This window comes from Fukomys damarensis, unplaced genomic scaffold, assembly GCF_012274545.1.
Source record: "Fukomys damarensis isolate Sample0158 unplaced genomic scaffold, DMR_v1.0_HiC HiC_scaffold_37, whole genome shotgun sequence".
Lineage (NCBI taxonomy): Eukaryota > Metazoa > Chordata > Mammalia > Rodentia > Bathyergidae > Fukomys > Fukomys damarensis.
In genome coordinates this window covers 63,243,025-63,248,883 of record NW_022900949.1, presented here as the reverse complement: position 1 = coordinate 63,248,883, position 5,859 = coordinate 63,243,025, and the positions used below count along the sequence as shown (strand labels likewise).

Genomic DNA, 5,859 nt, shown 5'->3' with positions numbered 1-5,859 from the left:
CAGGGCTCTTCCGTCGTGCGGGCGATGGCGCCGCGGGCCAGGTTTGGGATGGGAGGCCGGCCGTGTGGGTCAGCTACAGTATGAGATCCTAGAACAAATGCTACCGTGGTTTCCGTCAGTGCCACCAAAGAAAGGAGATTGAAGTACTTCAGTCCTTGCACCTGCTCCGAAATGTAACAATATGCATAGTCCTTGTGTTTGTATTTGCATTGTACTAAAGTGTTTTTAGAGTTGTTCTGTGGGCCTGCATCAGGTGCTCTGAGCTCTGAACTGTTAATTGACTAAATATATGGAGCTAACGCGTTCGGCAAATCAATACAGTTAATATATTTTAAAAAGAAAAATGGGTGCAGGGTGTACAAATTAATGTGTGAATGTGTGTGTGTGTGTGTGTGTGTGTGCGCGCGCGGACACCATACAACACTATCCAAGAAATTTGAAATAATGAATGCCCCCGGGAGGGATTGGGAGTAAAAAAGGCCAGGAGGTTTCACTCTCTGCAGCTTTTGCAGATGGAACATTTTACAGCGAAATGTTCTATTTCCACGCTGTCCAGTTCCATGGCCAATAGCAACATATGGCTGTTGCCTATTGAAATATGGTTAGTGCAGCCAAGGATCTGATTTTTTTTTTTTTACTTTATCAGTTTTATTTAACTCAAATAATCGTAACTACCATAGTTATGGACTGCACAAGCATACTTTTGGATTTATTTGGTGAAAACATTATCTTTAAAAGTCAAAATAGAATATGTTGTATTTGTAATAACATGCAGTGAGTCGTACCTTCAACAAATATATTATCTCGGTATTGTAGCCCGTAGAAAATAAATAATAATCTTTAACACATTGGCCTTATTATGTGCCAAGGATTGCTCTAAGTGTTTTTCACTTATTAGCTCCCTTATCCTCACAACCACCTCTGGAAATAGTCACCATTATTGATCACGGTTTTATATAGGAAGTATGATTGAGTCGGTAGCCCAGGTAAGCGGTAAACTTGCTGTGATGCTGTAATAGGACTTAATTCAACCAATTGATTTAGTTAACCCAGCACTACATCTCATATAAGCAGTCAGACAAATCACAAAAATCTCTGAAAATTTCAAGACAGTATAGAGCACAATGGATATTGGAGAAAATCAAACTATAAAAATATACTATAATTAAAATCTCAATCAGCTCAAAATTTTAAAATCTGTGATAAGCAGAATAAATTTAGTTAATAAATGGAAAAAAAATTTATTTATGGGTAATTATTTGCCTAAAGCTTTTGTCCAATGTCCTGTATGTCTAATCAACCCAGACACATACACATACACACATTGACAACATGGATGGAACACAGGACCTTGAAACTGAGCTACATCCCCAGCCTTTAAAAAAAATTTTTTTTTAAATTTTGAGACAGGTCTTGATAAGTTTCTAAGTTACCTAGACTGGGTTACCCAGTCTCCCAGACTCTGGGATTATAGGAGTGCACCACACACCTAACGTCTAAACTCTTCTGCTACCACTCTTCTTGTCCCATTACTTGAAGTAGTTCATTCTCACTACTTTCCATCCCAAAGGTTTTTTTTCTACACTCCAGATAATCAGCTATCTAGGCATCTCTAAATCCTCCAGATTTCTTTAAATGTCCTTCAGTAATATTTTAGCATCATGTTATAACCACTGATGCCAGAAGTGTAGTCAGCTCTATCAAAGACCTGTTCCTTTTGTTGCTGGTAATTCCTGAGGACTCACTGTATACACCTGCGTGACCTCAGTAAGATGGGTAAACATAAAAAAGACACTTTTAAATTCACTGTCCTGTCCCTTAATTTCCCATGAACATAGATTGTATTTGTAATATACCTTCTTTGGAGCTTTGATAGTAACTAGATGTAATTGACATTTTTTCTAAAAAACAAAAAAACAGTTGACTGAATATTGTGAATGTTACCAGAATCAAAGTAAGGAAGAAGAGCGGGGAGGGGAGGGGTTTATAAGAAAGAGAGGTTGGGCTGGTAGTGTAGCTCAGTGATAGAGCACTTCCCTCACATGCACAAGGCCCTGAGTTGGGTCCCCAGCACCACAAAAAAGAATTTTTAAAAGCTCAATATTTAATGAGGATCCCTTACAAGGTCACCTAGATTTCTAGTCTTGATTCCCAGTTTTTATTAGATAACCATTCTATTTTTCTTATACACCCACTTAATTCAGGATAAGTTGATGAGGTCATAAGTTCCTTGTACTCCAATCTACTAACTCCTTATCCTCTTTCAAGACCCAAAAGTGACCAAAACTATCATTTTGAGATCTCCTGGTCACTCCTCCATATTTATTCTTGATGACTTTATATATCTGACTTAAAGGCTTTTTCTTCATCTCAAATTCTGCCATTGTCATTTTTTAAAAAACAGGTTGGGGATTGAACCCAGGTCACTGTACATGCTAGGCAAGGGCTCTACTGCTGAGCTACAACTCCAGTGCTCCCCCTGTTGTCATTCTGACCTCTCAATTATTTATCTCATGTGTAATATAACCTTTTCTTCCACCTACTTCAGCCAGCCATTACCATGGTCGCATTCTAGATCTTGTCTCTAGTGGCGCAGTAACCCACTTTCCCACCACAGCCTCCAGCTTTCCTGGATCCCCTGTGAAAATACTTCTCTTTGAGATCACTGAGATGCCAGTCCATTCAACCACCATGTTCAACATGTCAGAGTCCCTTAGACTTCACTTCCCATCTTTTCATCGCAGACTCCACAGCTTAATATTATAGTCACTCCCTTGAAAATATTTTCAACTCCTTGCTACTCAGGCATAAAGAATGAGAAACTTGAGACATTTATAGCTAAGTGGATGCACACTGAGGCCATACTCTTAAGTGAAATAAATATGGCACACACGTGTAAACACCGACTAGTTTCTCTGGTGTGAAAAACTAAAAGTGTAAATAAAGATAGAATGTATAACTGATACTATGAAATAGGAAGAAAATGTCTAAAGGAGTAGGAAAAGTGGGAGGGATATGGGAAAGGAAAGAAGGGAAAAGAAAAAAATGAGAAAAGGAAAAACCATGGAAACAAAGTCATTGTAAATAGGGGTGAAGGGAGGGCAGGGGAATGGGAAAAAAATAAAAACCAAGATACATCATGTAAAGGTACAAGACCCTAATGATGAACGTGACTGTATTGTATACCTGAAATGTACCAATAAACAATGTAAAAAATATTCCTTTCAAAGTGAAAGAAAATATTTTCAACTCCCATCCCCTCTACCTCCTTTTGTACTTGTTGGCAAAACCCCAATACTGGATTATACCCAACCCCTACCACATAGTTAGAGTTCAGTTGGTGAGATCTTCATCTTTTTGAAAGAGAAGCTAGAAACACTGAGTTGTATATGAAATCTCCCTGTCCTGAAACTACATGTTGGTAACCTACTGCTCTGGGTGTAGAATAAATATCTTGAGGCACAGGTAACATACTTTCAGCTTACTACCACTGTTTTAATGGCTTTCCGTTGTACTTTAGTAATATCAAAAGTTTTAGGCTCAGCCAGGTGCAATGACACATGCCAGTAATCCCAGATGGATGGCAAGTTAGAGGTCAGCCTGGGGATTCAGCAAGAGTCAAGATCTTTGTAAGGGCTGGGGATGTAGTTCAGTGGTAGAGCGCTCCTGTGTTCATTCGCACACACTATAAAAATAAACAAAAAAACATATATTTCCCTCCAGGATCTATGTCCAAACTCATCTTTCCTTCTCCCTGCTTCATTCATTAGGCTCCAAGCACACTGACCTCACGGTTCATCATACATACCAAGTCCATCCTTCCTTGTTGTACTTACAGCTGCTTCTACTTAGAATACTTTGTTCTCCTTATTTGTAGTCCAACCAGCACCATCACCAAACTGGCTCATTATCTCTCAGGTCTCGGTGGAAACATCATTTCCACTAATACTAAACACTCTTTCAAGTAGCGTCTTACCTTCCATGACACCAAATTTAATTTGTAATTCTAGAATTGCAGCCATCAATTGTGATGTGTCACACAGATTAAGAAAGAACTAGCAGATTCAGAAAATGCAGTTCTGGGTATGTCTGTGGGGTGTTTCCAGGTTTACCAGCAAACCTAGTGGGAAAGAGGACCTTGATTGTGAGTGACACAATTGCAGTAGGCTTGTAGCCTGGGTGGGGTGAAAAGGAAAGAGGAAATTAGTGCAGGCGTTTGAAAAGCTCCATTCTGCTTGGATAAGTGTATCTTTTTTGCAGGCAGGGAGAGTTGGCACTGGGTATTGAACTCGGGGCCTTCACACTGAGCTACATCCCCAGCCCCTTTTATTTTATTTTTTATTTTAAGGCAAGATCTCACTAAGTCACCCAGGCTGGGCTCATACTTGCAATCTTCCTGCCTCAGTCTCCCGGAGTTGTGGGATTACAGATGAATGCCACCACACCTGCGTGCAGGTATGTATTTTGCTATTGCACCTGTGAATAGCAGACTCCAGTTTCTTTGGACTTTCAACACTCACATCACACTCACATCAGCAACTCCAGGGAGCTTTTAGGCTTTCAGCATCAGACTGGTGCTTGATCTCTCGTTCTGTAGCTTCCAGCTTCTTGGGTGGAGCCTTGTGGTCTTTCCGTCTCTTACCTTGCAACTTGTCCAATTATAAATACTGTTGCAATACACACTGATAGACCTTTTTATTTCCCTTCCCCACTAGTGTGTAGGAAAAGAACTATGTCTCTGTACCACATCTCCATGTCTATGACTAAATAGCCAGTGCTGAACTTAGTTTCTGATACAAAAGAGAATCTTGTTAAGCATTAGCCAAATGACAAAGATACTCTTCCATTCTCTGCATTTCAGAAATCTCTGCTTATCCTCCCTCCTCCTGTAAGGTAAGTCCATCTCTGTCTTCATCTTATTCTCTTCTGTTCTCTTCCAGATAAATTTAGTCCTGCAGCCACTGGGGAGAGTAGAACTAGCTACATGAATCCATATGAAGGATTAGAGTACAGAAAGGTAACTAAGCAAATAAATATAAGATACAAGATAAATGTGTTTTTGTTTGTAATTCTTCCCTTCTACCTCTGGCAACTCTTTTGTCGCTTTCCTATATGTTTCTTATTCTTTCTTCACTACTGATAACATATATATAGTACATCGTATCTCTCTCTTGGACACAGCCTCCTAAAAACTGGTTAATCTAGTCATCATAATTCCAGGCCAACTAAGGGGCTGCTTTCTGTCAGGAGCTCACCTCTCTGGCACTGTTAGTGAGGGGCATTGTGACAAGGTTACATGGCCAAGAACATGGCAACTTCGTTTTAAGGGTGGGAAGCTAGAGTTGATTTACTCAGCCTTGAAATCTGAGGATGGCAATTGCCTTAGAAGGGGTACGACAACCCACATAGAAGATAAAACCTCCTCTGGGGCATACTCATGAGCAAAATAAATATTTGTCTCCTCAATTCTCTCACTGCCATTCTTTGTTGACTAATAATGACTCTCAAAAGGAGAAAGATATGTAAAGGAATTTGTTCTATAGTGCACAGTTTGCAAAAAAGATGTTTGTTGACTCAGAGTAAGATACAAAGACTACAAGAAATTCTCCAATATAACAAAGATAATGTAGAGATATATTCCTGTACTGTGGTTACATATCATCAATGTCAGATTGAAATATTCTTACAGGATTACACTATTTATAGTCCATGTCTTTGCCATTCTACTTTATTAAGTAACAAGCCTAATTTGGAAAACTCTGAAATGTTTCCGTCGAGGCTATCTCAACATAACATTTATTAAATGTACGTGCACAACTTGCTTTCACTTCAGGGCAATAATCTGACATTTAAGTCTAA

At 39.3% G+C, this 5,859-nt stretch overlaps 1 long non-coding RNA gene across 1 annotated transcript; it reads left to right on the top strand.

Moving 5' to 3' along the window:
• Positions 1–6: 6 nt before the first annotated feature.
• LOC109118453 lies at positions 7–5,041 on the top strand. Its single transcript, XR_002025770.1, has 3 exons — positions 7–173; positions 4,349–4,455; positions 4,941–5,041. It is a non-coding gene; the product is annotated as an uncharacterized LOC109118453 (long non-coding RNA).
• The last annotated feature ends 818 nt before the right edge of the window (positions 5,042–5,859 follow it).